Below are 17,362 nucleotides of genomic sequence, written 5' to 3'. Positions count from 1 at the left end.
AATGGCTGGTGCTCCTGCTCTCATGACCACAGTTGACATAACAACAGTACCTTACACCGACCTAAAGACACAAATCAGGCGACAGCTTCGTAACACATGGCAATTACGCTGGAGTCAACAAACAGACAACAAACTACACGTAATAAAACCACAACTGGGACGCTACATAACTGACTCACACAACAGATACACTGAAGTCGCCCTGGCTAGGCTGCGGATAGGCCGCACACATGTGACGCACTCCCACCTGCTCACTGGAACTTCGAGACCCACGTGTAGCAGGTGTGGAAAGGGCCTATCCGTAGTCCACATACTAATCACATGCATTGCACTTGACACAACACGACACAAACATTTCCCTGAATTATACAGACGACACATTCCTTTGCACCCATCATACTTTTTAGCCGACGAACCAATGTTTTCACGTCAGCGTGTTTTTAAGTTTTTAGCTGAGGTACACTTTCTGCAGCTCTTGTCATATCACGTGTAATCATCCTGGCCCTGTACACCAGCCATCTCCATTGTCTTTTATTTTGCATCACCTTTACTTTTAGTCACATGTTTTAGTATTTACGGTCTGATCCAAAATTAGTAACTTCTTCTTTGGTGCTCTTTGCACATAGTCGGCCTTGCGCCAATAAACCCCAACCATCATCATCATCATTACGCTGCAATAGGTTCATGGACGGCACCATTTTGTTCTTTATGCGTTTTAATCGGACAATTCTGGTATGCTCAGCTTGTCCTCCCTAATCTGCAGCTGTGCGCGACTGACGTCGTTCTTAACGCGAATCAAAGATAACGCGTGTAACAGCTTTTCAGCAGCAGAAGTGTATCCAAAGATACTGTTTTGCTGCATCTTTGGTAGTGTTGTTAACAAACCACCCGGTCGAAGTTAACGGCGATCCGTAGATGCGGCAATCTCGCAACACTGATGAACGACAAACTCTCTACCGTTGCTGTTTTGAGAAACTCTCCACCGTTGCTTATTTGCGTGCCTCAGTGGCAATACTCTAATACTTTATCTAATGACCCTTCGCTAGGTTTCTGTGGCGGCAAATGCTGAGTTCTGCCTAGCCTGACGCATGCTCTCGGCGTCTTGGGCAAGAACAGCTGCTGTATCTATTGACATAATAGTCCTGCCTGGCAGTCAAAGACAATCTCCAAACAGTTCTTAACTAGCAACACATAAGGGGAAGGGGGGGGGGTGAGGAGGTCCCGTTTTTGACGTGCGCCTTATCAACCATAATGCGGTTTCGATGCGTGTTTTGTGCTTTCCTTAAACGAATTCTGAGCTCCATGCTGTATGCCTGACTAGCCTGACGCGGCGTCTTAGGCCTCGGTGCCTTGACGTTTTTGCCCATGGAGATCGTTTTAGCCCATTGCGTTGAAACTGTTGGGGGGTAGAGGTATACAGCTTTACTGTAAAAAGGCTAGTAGGAAGAAAGCGAGGAAAAATGTATGTAAACATTTTTATTTATTAAAGGGGTGGTCAGTGGAATAATAAAGGTAAGGGGTCGTTTTGGAGGGGGTGCTGGGCTCCTCTAGGCCCTAAATTCTCGCGGCTACGCCTCATATTTTTGCGAACTCCCACAGACATAATAATGTCTTCTTGGCATGAATGGGAATCGTAAGCGTCGTCTACTGTTCATATTATGGGCCCTTTTGAGCCTGTAGGGCTCGGAATAGACGGAGGCCCCCACAGCCCCACAGGAGGTGCCGAATGACCATATTTACTGTGCAGCCCTTGCAGTACGGGCAGAGGTACGGTCGGTCAATGATAGTGGAGGAGCCACCGCGTCTTTCAGGGTCATTACGTGGAACCACTTCACGTAGGAGCGCCACTTGTACAGCACGTACTCGCTAAGGACGGCAGCTGTCCAGGCCTTGTAGGTTAGAATTTGAGGCCCTCTGTATAAGCCCTTTGGACAGTAATTTCCCTACACCCCCCCTAGGGGGTGTGTAGACCCCCCCTAGTTTTTCTGGACACCCCCCCTTGAATCCCCAAATTTCACTCTTGTCAGTCCTTGTATGGACCTTTTTCAGTATCGATCTGCGCATGCGCGGGCTGCCCGTCTGCTATTCTTGGTAGTAGCCTAGGGCAAAATAAACAAAAGTGCGCCCTCCGAGCTTGCTGTTAGCGTTGCACGTATTTATTTCCTTTTTTTCGACAGCTCGTGGCAAGTTCGTATGTGCACACAAAAAAGGATTTCGAAGGAAAGGGGCAAAGTTGCGTTCTTTGTTTACAACCGTAATCTTTGCAGAAGCTCTTTCAGCATGTACATTTAAAATGGGCAATTTGGCGAGGCGAAGCGCTACGGAAGCTAATCCTGCCGTTTTAATAAATCTGGAGCGTACAATCAGTGCCTGATTTATAAGTGCTGCATAATTAGTGTACTACTTAAACATTGTTTCAGAACTCAAATTTCGTCACTGGCCCTGGTAACAAGTTCGAAAATGTCCTTATACGTTGAAAAATGGCGAGAAATTAAAAAAAAAACTGAATACGGACCTTTCATGGTAAAAAATGAATTTCTCTAAATTTGTTTTTTTCTTAGATTGAATAGAAAGCACCGTCTCTTAAGTGTATATATATATATATATATATATATATATATATATATATATATATATATATATATATATATATATATATATATATATATATATATATATAGAGAGAGAGAGAGAGAGAGAGAGAGAGAGAAAATGAAAAACGTACGTCACGGGGATGAGCGTTTGGTTAACAGACGTCTATTATTTAACTAGTGGGATAAAAAAACAGCTTTTCTAGTTTATGACCCCCCCCCCCCCAGAGCCATTGAGACACCCCCCCTTGATTAGATGCCTGGGGAAACCCCTGCCTTTGGAAGAGAGTGTTCATGTTGGGGAGTCATGTCTCCCAAGTTATTAAAGCAAAGCTTTCTACCTCTATCAGCTAGCGTTTTCGTCGTGCCGTGCGACACAAGAAACTCCCAACTAGGCTGGGGAGGAGTATGGCGCTTTTTGGAGGCGACCGCGGACAGAGTAAGATAAAGGGGAGCGCCAACTTCGCTCTCTCCGACGGGCCCTTAATATCCCTCACTCACGGAGCAAAGTGTAAATGGTGCGGCGAATAGGCGCTATTACGCAGCGTCCTCGCGCGCCGGAGCTTGCTGACCTTGGCAGGAGCGACGGCGGGACCCATTCCGTCGGCTTTCTCGTCTGGCTTAGCGATGGTTGCTCTGGGCCTGCTTTGACGCAGCTCCACATCCATTTAGAACCATTCTACCAGCGAAAAACGGACAGGGACATAGAAAGAAGGAGACGGGACACTCGCTAGACTTCAACTGTTCATCTTTTACTTGAGACACGTAATATATGCAACCGCTACCAGACAGGGCTAAAAAGATAACACTTACAAATGAAAATAATAAAAAAATCGCGCCAATCCACCCCGTGACTGTGGTTGGAAAGCAAAGCTGTAAACGGCACCCATAACGATTACTCATGCGAAGTCACTTAAAATCACTCACATCGCTCTACAAATAGTAAAACCATAGAGAAGTGCACTTAACCACACCATTTATTACTTCAAAGAGATATTCTCGATATGGTTAACTCAATGCATGATGCATGAACGGTGTTTGGTTGAGTTGTATTGGTGTAGCACAAGACTGGAAACTTTTTTTTTATAAAATCAAAGTAAGCTCCAACCCGGTGTTAGACGACCTGACTTCTCCGTTTCTGCGCCGCGGACGGAGGTGACGAGACTTGCGGCTGAGAAGGAGGGGGAAGAATTACTGCTGAGAGAGAGAGAGAATAAACTTCTTTATTAGCAAAAAAAAAGAAAAGAAAATGTTGAGTGGTGTCCTCATTTCAGGACCCCATTCGTGGTGCCAGCTGCGACAGCCCTTTCAACCAACCGAAGCTGGTCTTCCGGACTGGAACCGGACAACACGCTCTCCCACTGCTCATAAGACGGGCGAGGAATTCTGTCAAACTTGGGGTTTTTCTGACAACCCCACACCATATGGTAGAGCGTGCCAGGTTCGCCACAAAACTGACACAGAGAGGAGTACTGGGTCGGGTACATTAGGCGCAATTTCGTCAAGTGGGGAAACGTATTCGTTTGAAGCAGCCTAAGTATTCTTTCCTGGGCTTTCGTTAAGGATTCGTGGGCCGGGGGGTAAATCCTGCGCTCGAGCCTGTAATGCTGGCTGATCTCGTGGTAGGTGAGCAATGGGCTCGCAGCCTCTATCCCTCGTGGTGCCCGGCGGGATAGCTCTCGGGCAGTATTATGGGCGGTGTTGTTGCCCTGGAGGATCGAATGGGCTGGAGTCCAGAGTATTTTGACTCGTCGGTGAAGCGGACGTTGAAGAAGAATGTTTAAGGCACATTTGGATATTCTTCCATGCAGGTAATTTCGGCATGCCTGTTGGGAGTCTGTGACAACTGTATCTGCGGTGGTCTGAGAGAAGGCCAGGGCAATGGCAGCCTCTTCTGCTTGGTCAGTGGTCGTGCAGGGTAGGGTAATGCTGGTAATATGCGACGTTGCGGTTGTCACAACAGCAGTCATCGATCCCTTCTGGCGTAGTCAGCCACATCAGTATAGACCGTGCTGGCCCTGTTGTCATTGACCCTTCCGATTGCACGAGCTCTTGCCTCTCTTCTGCCTGCATGATGTACTGGATGCATGTTGCGCGGTATTGGCGCTACTGCAATCTTCTCTCGCAGTTCGATTGGCATATCCCGATACTGTACCTCTTCAGGGGACGTCATTCCTAGTCTGCCTAGGAGGCTTCTCCCAGTAATACTTGACCCTAATCTTTGTCGCTGGTTTGATAGATGAGCCTCGATGATTTCAGCCACTGTGTTGTGAATACCCAGTTTTAAAAGTTTTTCATTCGAGGTGCTTACTGGGAGGCTCAGAGCCTGCTTATATGCCTTTCTGATTAATGCGTCCAATTTAGCTGTTTCAGTCTTATTGAGTATGGCATATGGAAGGGTGTAAGTCAGTCGGGAAATCACACAGGCCTCAACGAGCCGAAGTGTCTCTGCCTCTTTCATGCCCGTAGACTTTGTCGTTATTCTTCGGAGCATATGTGTCTTTTGTTCGGTAGTGCGCTTGAGCCGGCTGATAAGAACTGTGTTCCTGCTGTCCGCCTGGAAGAATATTCCCAAGATCTTGATCTGACGGGAAGGCCTGATGGTATGGCCATACAAGATGATCTCGATGCTTGGGGCTTGCCGCCTTCCCCTGTGCACCGTGAAGAGCTCTGATTTTTGCGGTGAGCAAGAGAGGCCACAGCTCTTCGCGTATTCATTGACTACGTCGACGGCAAGTTGTAAGCGGTCCTGCATTTCCCCCACCGAGCCCTTTCCAGTCCACACCGTTATATCGTCGGCGTACAAGCCATGGTGCAGATCTGGTATGACCCCTAGTTTAGCGGGGAGGCCAATAAGGGCGATATTGAACAGTAGGGGTGACAGAACCGCTCCTTGTGGCGTACCCCTCCCACCGAGGTCGATGGGGTCCGACGCAATGTCTCCGATCTTGATAACTGCTTTCCGTCCTGACAGAAAGTCTCGGACATAGTTGTAAGTCCGGTTCCCACAGTCTAGACCATTGAGGTTTACTAAGATAGCCTGGTGGGTGACATTTTCAAATGCCCCCTTTAGGTCGAGGGCCAGTATGGCTTTTGGCGTGTGGCTGTTGGCTTGCATCATGATATCTTCTTTCAGTTGTAAGAGGATATCATGAGTTGAAAGATGCAGCCTAAAGCCAAACATGGTTGATGGCAGTTTTCCGGTGCTTTCTAGGTATTTCTGCAACCTCGTGAGGACAATGTGTTCCATGAGCTTCCCCGCGCAAGAAGTCAAAGAGATGGGACGGAGGTTTTCAATGTGTGGTTCCTTGCCAGGTTTGGGAATGAATCGCACTTCTGCGGTCTTCCATTCCGGTGGGAGGGTTCCGCTCTTCCAGCAGGTGTTCATGTATGCGGTGAGAGGAGTCATCGAGGAAGGCTCGAGGTTTGCTAGCGCTTTATTGGTAATCTCATCTCGTCCCGGAGTGGTGTTGCGTCTAAGCTTTGCCATTGCAGCTTCCACCTCGCATAGCTGTATGTCCCTGTCCAAATCAGGATTTGGCCTTCCCGTGTAGTCTGAGATAGGCGTAACAGGGGATGGTGGCAAGTATTTGTCCTGCGATTTCTTTAGTAGCTCTGACTGCGTCCCGGGAAATGAGTGCAGAACCGTCGTCATTGTGCGGCGAGATGGGCCTTTGCTGTTGGCCGGGTCTATCAAATATCTCAGCAGCCTCCACGTCTTTGAGCTACTAAGAGTCCCCTTTAGACCATCGCAAAGGGAGAGCCAATTCTCTCGACTCAGCTGTGCTGCGTATTTCGTCGCTTCCGCAGTGAGTCCGGCTATGCGCTTTTTCAACTTTCTGTTGTGGCGTTGTCTTTTCCACCTGCGGATCAGTCCTATTCTTGCCTCCCATAAGTGAAGCAGCTTGGGATCGACGCTAGGCGCTTGCGTGGTGGTCTTTACTTTCTGGGTCGTGGATCTCATGTCCTCCCGCACTCCTCTGGCCCATTCCTGTATGCTTGTAGTCTCGCTAGATAATTCTTGGGCTTCCCGGCGTTCACGAAATTTGTGCCAATCAGTGATTTTGGCCTCACCTAGGTGGGCTCGGTACTCGGGACCTAGGATGACTGTGGATATGATATCATGGTCAGAGCCTAGGTTTTCACCTGTGTTGGTCCAGCTGACCTGACTAATATTCTTCACTAACGTGAGGTCAGGGCAAGTATCCCTGGTGACGCTGTTACCCATTCGTGTGGGGACCAAGTGGTCAGTGACCAGCGTGAGGTCTTCTTCTTCCATGGCAAGGCTGAGTTCTGTGCCTCTTTTATTGGTGTAACCGTATCCCCACAGTGGGTGAGCGGCGTTGAAATCGCCTACAATGATGAGCGGGTTATCAGCTGCTACTCGCACCGCCTGTTGAATTATTTGCTTTATCTCCGCCTGCTTCCTCTTGGGGCGACAGTACACGCTGAGGACGAACAGGTTCTGGGCTCTTCCTGTTTTTCTGGGGATCAGTTCGGACAGCACTCCGATTTGTTCATGCTGGGTTAACGAATGCTGTATGGCTGTGATTTCCTTTTTGATGAGTGTAGCTGAATTATTGATTTGGGAATCTCCGTGGGTCATATAGCCCGGTAGTTTGACCGGTGCATTGGTTTCTTGGAGCGCAATTACGTCTGGTAGAATACTGACGGTTCCTATATACTGCTGCAGGGATCCGACTTTAGGTTTAATACTCCTGCAGTTCCACTGCCATATTGTTGTTCTTTGCTTCGACTTGTGGTTACGAGCCATTGCTACTACCTGAGAAGCCTTCCTGGGGATCTTGCGTGTTTGGTCTGTCGTAAGGCTTCTCTCGAAGCCTGCTCGGCGACTTTTCAAGCACCTCGATTCTTTTGTGCAAGGCACCTGATTCCTTGTACATTGAATCGACCCGTGCTGTTAGTGTGCCAAGCTGCTCTGTAATACTCGCTGTAGACTGTTTCAGTTGCGCCTCGATTGTCTTGGTGATTATTTCAACTATTTCTGTGTTTTCTTCTCGTGGCTCAACTCTAGGCTGTTCCGGCTCAACTGGGATATCTTTCTTTACCACCATCTTCCTGCGTTTCTCGTTGGTCTGCGTAGTTATTGCTTCCTTGAGGGCAGCGAACTCTTCCCTAAGACTCCTTAGCTCTGCCTGAACTTTCGCGCATTCGGCCTCTAGTCTTTCATTCTCTGCCTTGACCTTTGTGCACTCGGCACACTGGTGTTGGGTAAGTGCGGGGGTATGAGCAGCGGGAGAAGCAATGCTTGCCCAGCTCACCTGGCGTGCGTGGGATGTGCTCCGCTTCTTGGATCTGGATCTGGAGCGGGATGGTCCACGGGATGCGTGACGGGATGAGCTGCGTCCGCGAGACCTGCTCCGTGAAGGCCTGGATTGCGCGGACACGCGCCGGGTTTCACGATCCCTCGCCAGTGCCTTCTGGCGCAAGACGAAAGGCTCGCAAAACCTCTTGGGGCACCCTTTGGACGCAGTCAGGTGGTCTCCGTTGCATAGGGCACACTAAGGCTTGCAGACGTGCTCTGGTGTCGGATCCCGTGCCCCACAGAGGTCACAAGACCGAACGGTGGGGTTTGGGCACACGTCGGCACGATGTCCCAACACGTGGCACACACTACACACTGGCACAGTCTTCCTGTATAAGTAGCATTTAACTTCAACTCCCATGTAGTACACATAAAAAGGTACCTTGTGTCCTTGGAAGGTGATCACCACAGTCCCGGTATTGCCGAGGCGGCGGCACGTCAGGAGCTCATGCCCCGGGGAGTAGAGGTCATCGAGGACTTGCTGCATGTTGTAGTGAAGTGGTACGTCGTGAATAACTCCTTTGACCGAGTCGGCGGGGGCCAGTCCATAGATGTTGACCGGATGTGTTTTCCCGTCAATTGTTATCTCCCGGATTTGATTGAGGGCCCTCGCTGCCTTCTGGTGAGGTGTGCTCAAGGTGATGATGTTTTGAGTCTCTTCCACTCTAATACGAATGTCTGCCTTTCGCCAGGTAAGTCTTGATTTATGTAAAATGGCTCCGGCGAGCTTGGCCGGGTTCAATTTGGTTAGAGATAAACCCTCTTTGGGTCTAATCATGAGCTTGTAGTCGTCTTTCGGAAATGGGGGTGGCTTAGGCTTCGAGGTCGTTGTGCTAGGTCCGGCCGATGAATGATTAGGGGTTACTCTTAACGTAGCGCCGCTTGCCTTTTGTTTGCGTCGCTGGGCTCGGCTGACGATTTCAATCCATTCCTCCTTACTGTTCGTCGTGGTGGTATCTTCTTGTTCGTGGTTGTCTTACATTGCTTCTTCGTCACTTCGTTGCTCTTGCGCGTAGCTTGAGGGTTGCTCCAAGGTCGCAGGAGGGGTTGCCATTGTGACGTGTTCGGAGCTGTAGGTCTAGGCAACAGGCCTAGACCAACGCCACCACCTCCGAGCAAAGGCTGCCCGTAAAATAAAAAAATAATGCACTTACGGGCCAAAGTTTGGTATTGGCGTAGTCCTAAGAACTTCGCGAAGGCGTTAGTGAGAGGTTTGTCCTCAGGACTTGGCGTATATTGCACCTGAGGCTTAAAATAGGCAAAGCCCATGCGGGACACGTCAACGCTCCTCTTATTCGTCGTCTTCCTCCTGTTCAGATTTCTGAACGGCCCAGAGTGCAGCCCTGGGGAGTGATTCCTTCTTCTGTGGGGCCCATATGCAGTCCGCGCGGCCTGTGTTCTGTCCACCCGCTGAAGCTGGGTAGGTAGAGAGGGCCTCGAGAGTAGCATCTCCCATTGCTCTTATGGGTAGTTCACGGAAAGAGAGGAGGGTGCTCAGGGCTAAAGTCACACACCCCGGTTACGGGGCGGGGTGTTCCTACTTCTGAGCAAAATTTACATTCAGCGTCGTAGCGTTTCGGGTGCATTAAGTGAATACGCGTAGGCTGTGGGAAGGAGCCCGGATTATATGAGCCGTAGGGTAGTTTGTTGTTCTCTGGAAAGGTCAGGGTAAGGAGAAGGTACGGTCTGTCTCAGAAGGCGATAATGCTGGATTATCTCCCTGGACGTGACAAGCGGGTGACTGTCCTCGTGCAGCTCCATAGCACGGGAGGTAAAAGCGCAGGCTTGTGGGGTGGGCGTATTTGTTGCCCTCCATTGAAACGTGAGGGATTGTCCAGATGAGCTGAATGGAACCGTTTGGGGAGTGGTTTTTTAGCACGCGCTGTGCAGGTCAGGACCCCAAATCCGACTGGTAATTCCAGTAGGCTTGCTGTAAATCGGTGACTACCCTCCGAACCCCTGGTTGAGTGAGAGCCAAGGTGATGGCTACCTCTTCTGCTGCCGTCATTTCTTGGGTCCTAAGCGAGGTACACGCAAGGAAGTTGGTTCTGGAGGTAGCCACGATGATGGCGTATTGCTACCCTCGATGTTTGGAGGCGTCTGTGTAGATAACTGCATGATCCCCACCGAGGGTGGTGTTTAGCGCTTGAGCCCGTGCTTTTCGGTGACCCTCGTCATGTGGGGGGTTCATATTTCTAAGCAAAGGGAGCATCTTTAGTTTTAGTCAGCAAGAGTCTGGGAGTACGTCAAGCGGAGTGACATTCTGGGCTGCCCAGCCAATCTGGTGAAGCATGCGGTTACCCACCGCAATTCTGAGTCGGACCTTCTGGTTAGAAAGATGGCCTTCTATCAGCTCTTTCACCGTGTTGTGGAGCCCGTGCTAAGCAGCCTCAGTTGTCGCACATTACGGCGATTTTTGATCGTGCCATCCAAAGTAATCGCGCCGCCTCGGTGCGTATGCATACCTGTATGTTGCGCTTGTTTCCTAGTTTTCTGCTCTCCTTTTAAATGAGGGGGCACACTGAATTAACCATTGTTGCTGTATTATTCGGGTCATTTGATGGCTTCTGTCTTGTTGCACATTGCGGCAATTTTTTGTCGTGCCGTCCAGAGCGATCGCACCGCCTCGGTGCGTATGCATACCTGGACAGTGTGTTTGCTTTCTAGTATTGTGCTCTCCGTCTTAGTGAGGTGGCACACTAAACCATAGTTGCTGGGTTGTTGGTGTCGTTTGATGGCTTCTGTGTTGTCGCACATTACGACGATTTTTTGTCGTGCTGTCCAGAGTGACCGCGCCGCCTCAGTGCGTATGCATACCTCGACATGTTGTTTGCTTTCTAGTATTCTGCTCTTTGTCTTATGTGGCACACTGAACCATAGTTGCTGGATTATTGGGGTCGTTTGATGACACACGCAAACGCACGCACACGCACACGCACACACACGTACGCATGCACACGCACGCACGCAAATACACATACGCGCACACACGCACACACGCACACACGCACACACGCGCACACGCGCGCACGTGCGCACGCAAACATACAAGCGTACGCACACACACACACGCGCACACGCACACGCGCACGCACGCGCACGCGCACGCACACACACTCACATCCACACGCGCGCACACACGCGCACATGCACGCCCACGCGCACGCGCACATGCACGCGCACGCACGCACCCGCGCGCACGCACACGCACACGCACGCACGCACACGCACGCACGCACACACACACACACACACACGCATGCACACACGCACATGCACGCATGCACACACGCACACGCACACGTGCGCGCACGAACGCACGCACGCACACGCACACACACGCGGACGCACGCGCACGCACACACACGCACACACACGCACACGCACACACACAACAAGGGTTTTAGAATAGTCCCTTGTAACTTTATTCTTTACCTCGTAGGCAAAGATGGAACTTTTGCTACAAAAGGACGTAAGTGCCGCAAAGCAGAAACCGCATTAAAAATGGACGGTAATATTTACGCTTATGTTTCCAGACTTCGTTCCCCCAAAACTTCGATTTCAATTACTTTATGGTGCGTTGAGATCCCCAGATTATTACGTCATTCTCTTGACGTTTTCTTGATAATATTATTTTCTTAAATACCTCAAAATAATGCGGTATTTATTCATTATTAACGACTTTCAGAAGCCTCAAAAGCAGATACATTGTTTCACGCATTCTCATATCAACAATATACTGCCAGCAGATATTTGTCCGTAAAGGCAGGATGGTTGCTCTGATTAAAAAGAAACAAAAACAATTCAGACACATGCTAAGCATCAGTGTTAAGAATAATGTTGGAACAAAAACGACTATAAACGTTAATTAATTACGCGGGGCGAAATCGTTTACAGAAGCAGACAATTTTTTGAAATACTCGCTTTTAGCTACGAATATATTGTCGTTGTGCTGTATGTCTTGAATGCAGTATATCAGTAAGAGGGTCATTTATCTTTATCAGAGCCGGGGTCATTCTATGTTTATTGATGAAATAATGAGAAACCAACCAAAAAAGTCCGATTTTGCGGCAGCACTTACTATCAATTTGATTGATATGGCATCAGCACTACCACTGGTTTAAGGCGTTTCAGCCGCATTGCTGGGCTTTACTTCACTTGCGAGAAAAATGAGGCAAAGGTGAGCTAATTTGCCATTTACGTGAACGAATAAATATAAAAAAGCAATTTTTTTGAAGCACTGTAAAATTTTCACGAAATTTTTTTGCAGACGCCATACAGCCGGAAACAGATATGCCGCTTACGCCTATATGGCTGGGCATGCGTCCAAACATTTCCTCCACCGGTAAAAACATCTGTAGCCGAAGTAGATGTCGATGCATTCGCACCACCTTGGCTAACAGCAAAAGCAGCACGGTACGCCTTGAAAACGGAAACGAAGAGACGTTTGGAAAACACCGCTTTTCCACATTTACCGCGATTTAAGGAAGGGTTTACCCTTCAGAAATTGAAAAGCGATGTTCGAGCAGCAAGAAGCGAACAAGAAGATGTGTTTGTGGCCGCCCAAATCCCTCGCTCGAGCTAAAAGTCGGTGTAAATCCGATAACGGCGGGAGTTCGACCCCCCCATCCCACCGTAGTGGGTGCTGGCGCTATTCGTCGCCAAATGGCCAGACACGTCTCTGCGCAAACATAGATGCTTGTAAAGCTAACAAAAATAGTCTGGCGTCTGAGCTTGGTGGCGAAAAGGAGGACTCAGACCACTAAAGGGAAAAGGAATTGCTCGAAAAGCGGCGTCGAAGGCCATATCATAACCACAGTAAACAGACGGCGGTATATAGCGCTTTATACTTGTACTGCCCCACACAAAATAAGAGCCGTCCTTGGGCTCCTCGGTTTAAACGACTTCCGCCGACTACGGAGTTCTTTCATTCGTCTGGAGCATTAAGCATTAAGACTCCGTCTTCCTGCTTTGGCTTAGTCGTTCCCTTTTCATAAGGGGGCGCACGTGGCAGTGAAAGCTTATTTCCTGGTGAGAGACGCGACTTGTGTGAGGTTCTCTTTTAACGAGCAATGTTAAGGGCCCCGTGTTACAGAAAATCCGTGAGCAATAAATGCAGCAGCGCCACCTTGCGGCACCCACTGAAACCCCCCAGGACGGTAATGCGACACCCCAACAGATTGCGCGCTAGCACGAGGGGAAAGTGTTGATCTCTCGGGGCCCTGTTCTCGACTGCATAAATTCACAGTGAATTCACCGTGTTTTTTCCGTAAGCAGCACGTAAGTAATCAGTGACCTGAGGTACTTTTAAGTTCGGGCCCCTCACTTATTAAATAAAACCGCCTTGCAAATAAATATCGTTCGCTGGGTATAGCGTGTTTAACTGTATTGCGTTTCTTTTCGTGCCAGCCTAGATTATTTGGGCGCGAGGGGCGTGAGGAGAAACCGCCGAAGCTTGTTTTTTGTTCGCCGCGCTTTTGCGTTCACCCATCGCGACGGGCCCGGAGAGGAGTTACACAAATGTGTCGGTCACGTTAAAATAGTTGAAAGCGATGCTAGTATTTGAAGTAGGATTTCCTTTCGTTCGCTCAGAAAACTAGCGGAGAGACCCCCTGGACATTTTAACGGGCGCGATTACCGCCATGAGAAAGCCCGAAGCCGACGGGATGTGAAATCAGTCAAGGGGTCGAAGGTAGGAAGGGGGCACCACCGTTACAGCGTTCAGAGCTACTGGACGAAGTTTCCATTCGCTCCACGTCTGGCCCTGGTGACTCGGTGGCGCTCGACGTGTGTATAAATCAAGGGAATTTTAGCGGCGGGGGGGCACAATTATAGGCGCGCTTGGTATGGGCAATACTTTAAGACGAGCCGCCCGAGCGCCGACGGCCGTCGTTAGGTTGGTTTTAGTTGTTTTTTTTTTTGTTATGTTTGTATTTTTCTGAACACCTCCGGGTGTCTGTATGACAGAGAGGTGTTTCACGTGACTATTCTTAACCCACCTAGCTTTGTTTGTCACGCTAGCCAATCAGTGGCCTAGTGTGGGCTAATTCATGAGCCATCTTCACTCTCAAATTGTGACGTCCCCTTTGTTGGCGGTAAAACCGAAGTGTTTGATGTTTCAGGAAGAGAAGAGAAAAGAGGGAAGAGGGGGTAGCCCCGCTGGGTGCGGGCCTTGCCCGGCCTCTTGTATGCCATCATGAGTCTTGAGAGTTGTAAATACGTAGTGTAAATAAAGTGTACTTATTGCACATCTTGCTTTTGCTTGAAGTAGCTCATTGTTTGCCGCGTGCCGTCAGCCAACGAGCCAACCAGTCATCGTTTCAGTGACCATCTCTTCGATCATCAGGCGACAGATCTACTTGACGCGGGTCACATGATCTTTCCCTCTCCCCGTGAATTTAATTGGCAGGTATAGCTATGACGACATGCAGTGTAATTTGACATTTAGTTTATGAATTGATCCCAGCCCGAAACATTTGCTGACAACAGTGGCTCATGACTTATTGAAAGAGAGGTCGTGACCCGGGCTGTCTAGGGATAAGGCGAAGTAAAGAAAAAATTGTGGTGGTTCTTTATATGCACACGATTGCACATAACCTCAAGAAGATTGGCATGCGCGCCGGTGTTGAAGTAATTTTCTCTGCCCCTAACAAACTTTCAAAGCTGTGTCCGATGGTAAATGGCGGTGCAGAGAAAAAAGGGTCTGTTCAAACAAACACAAGGAATAATTTGTTCATTGTGATCAAAGCGTTGTTTATTCTCCCCTTGGATTGTGGAAAAACCTATGTCGGCCACACGGGTAGATGCCTTAACGATAAACTGAGGGAGCATAAGAACCTCGTAGGAAAGGCTGTTGTTTCGGGCCACCTGCATTCGCACTGCAAAGATTGTGCTGCGTTCCGCTGTTGAAGAGTGCTCAGTAGTTTCTAGAGAAAAGGATATGCATACGGGTGAGGTTATCAAGGCGCGCCAGATTGACTGTCTTGATGGAAGCTGCATCAGCATGCCATCTGTTGTGCTCTCAGAAAAAGAAAAACAGTATCTGGAGCAACGAGCGTTGAAGGCAGGGTGGCAGATAAGTGTTTACGTCATATATTATTGTACCTACTTATTGGATGTGTCTTGGCGGAACAAAAATCAGCTGTAATTCAGCGCTTGTTCTGTCTTCTCTTCCTTGTGTATTGTCGTCTTCGTGGGCTGTTAACGCCTTCATGGTACCGATTCCACCGATGCAATCATTCGTCAAGCTCGAACTCAATAGGCGCAGTAATAAATAAAACAGTCGTTTTTTTGTAATTTGATCATGTGCACCACCAGCTCACTAGAAGAAATGTGGACAAATGTCATGTATTTGGTTTTAATATTGGAGAGGCTTTTACTGCCCTCTTATATCCTTACTCCAAACAAATAAATTCTACCCGGTGCGGTGGCTCAGTGGCTAAGGCGTCGCGCTGCTGAGCACGAGGTCGCAAGTTCGATTCCCGGCAGCGGCGGCCGCTTTTCTGATGGAGGCGAAAAGCAAAAACGCCGTTGTGTACGAGATTTCGGCGCACGTAAAAGATCCCCAGGTGGTCAAAATTAATCCGGAGCACTCCACTACGGCGCGCCTCATCACCTACGCTGCGTCGGCCCGCTAAAACCCTACAATCAATCAGATCACACAAATAAATGCTATTTAATTGCCAAACATAAAAGCAAAATACGGGACGTTATTTTTATGCGCCGTTATCGCGGACTCGGAAACAGACAAAACTATTAATGTTTTAGAAAACAGGTTCAAACCGCGCGTCGTGCGCAACTGCGCCTGCTGCAAATAAATGGGGATTTCATGGCGCCAAAGGCTGGTGAAACTTTTTTCCCCATTTCAAGGCGACAGGAGCCGCAATTTTCAAGCTATTATGTACAAACACGTCACTTTTACGAGGCTGAAGTTGCCAACGTGTGACGTAAATCTTCCGGCTAACAGAATATATTACCTCACATCTTCTCAGCCAATCACAGAAAGGGCGTGACATACAAGCCCCATGGTTCTTGAGTAGCAAAGACAGGCCTACGTTGCCATGTCCGCTTATTTCGTATATATTTTTTATTTCTCGGCAAGAATTATGCGCTTTCAGTAGCAAGAAACATGACCAACTTTAAAATGGTTCCAGTAAACGTCATGAGACGTAAAATTGGCGAGCTCACACACAACCGCTTTGTCAACTGGAACCACATGACCAGAAGTTAAAGCCGATCACACAAAGCTTCCGGCAAATGCACAGTTCACGGTGGAGATTCTGCATCGAGAATAGGGCTATCGGAAAGTTTTCATGTGACGCGAACGAGGCCCGATAATGCTGTCGCGTACCACGCTTAAAGGCGAAGCTTAAAGGGACACTGAAGTGAGTTTGTCAAACTCCTGTTTTTGCTTGGACTGCGTAGACTGGCTCAAATCAACGCACTTTTCATCGTTTAGCCGGTCCATAACGCGGTATTTAAAGCCGGAAATAAGGAAAATTACAATGGGTGGTCTGCGCGGCCGCACCAACTAACAGCAGTGACATCCATACGAGGTGCTCCGTGATTGGACGAAATCCCAAGCTCAGAATGCAAACCAGTTTCGGTGGAGGTTCTGTGAAACAACATGCTTGGCATCCGCCCTCATCGTTGGCTGTGCATTCTCGATACCTCAGTGATCAGCGTACCGCGTTTCTGCCATGTTCATCCTCCTCATTAGCCTGCTCAAGTCCACTGCCCCGGTTGTCGGTTCATCGTACTACCTTAGCAGCCCAGATCCATTTCTTTTTCTTTATTTGAACTATGATACCGTCAGCCAACTTTGTTTCCTGGGACCATGGCTAACGTATCCGCAGCCCTGGCACTGCTTACCGCTTAAAGCATCTCCTGGGCGCGCACCACTAGCAGGTGGTGTTTGCTGCCACTCTTCCTTCCAAACCCCGCAGCACAAATCGTGGGGGAGCGGCTTTGCGGCGATGCGAAGGTGACAACGACGCGCACTACTCCAAGAGGTCTAGGTGTCGCCTCAACGCCGCTCACAGACTAAATGAAAACATAATTATCCCTTCCCAATTCTGCCTCTCTACAAATCCCCCTGAAAACACTACGCTCATCCATAGCAGTGCCCAAGCGCAACAAAATGCAATACCCGTGTTTTCACTCACCCACTCCATATGTGAGACATCGGCTCCCGTTGGAAGTGGGGGTTTGTTGATGATCAAGTTTTATGCACTTCCGTCCAACGTACCAAAACGAGGGTTAACGTGGTGCATGCCACGTTAACCCCCATTAAATGGTGATGTCACACGACACCGCGTTAACCCTCGTTAAATGGTGATGTCCCACGACATCAGCATTTTGCGCGCAGTGCGCTCCTGCTCTGAGGCTCCCGAGTCGCGCGTGCCGGCGCTCCATCTCTGATGTCACGGTCTCCCACTGCGCAGGC

The sequence above is a fragment of the Haemaphysalis longicornis genome, unplaced genomic scaffold (assembly GCF_048455015.1).
Source record: "Haemaphysalis longicornis isolate Haplotype H1 unplaced genomic scaffold, Haemaphysalis longicornis Haplotype H1 scaffold_3, whole genome shotgun sequence".
NCBI classification, from domain to species: domain Eukaryota; kingdom Metazoa; phylum Arthropoda; class Arachnida; order Ixodida; family Ixodidae; genus Haemaphysalis; species Haemaphysalis longicornis.
The sequence above is the reverse complement of the archived record's forward strand: the minus strand, read 5'-3'. Positions refer to the sequence as shown.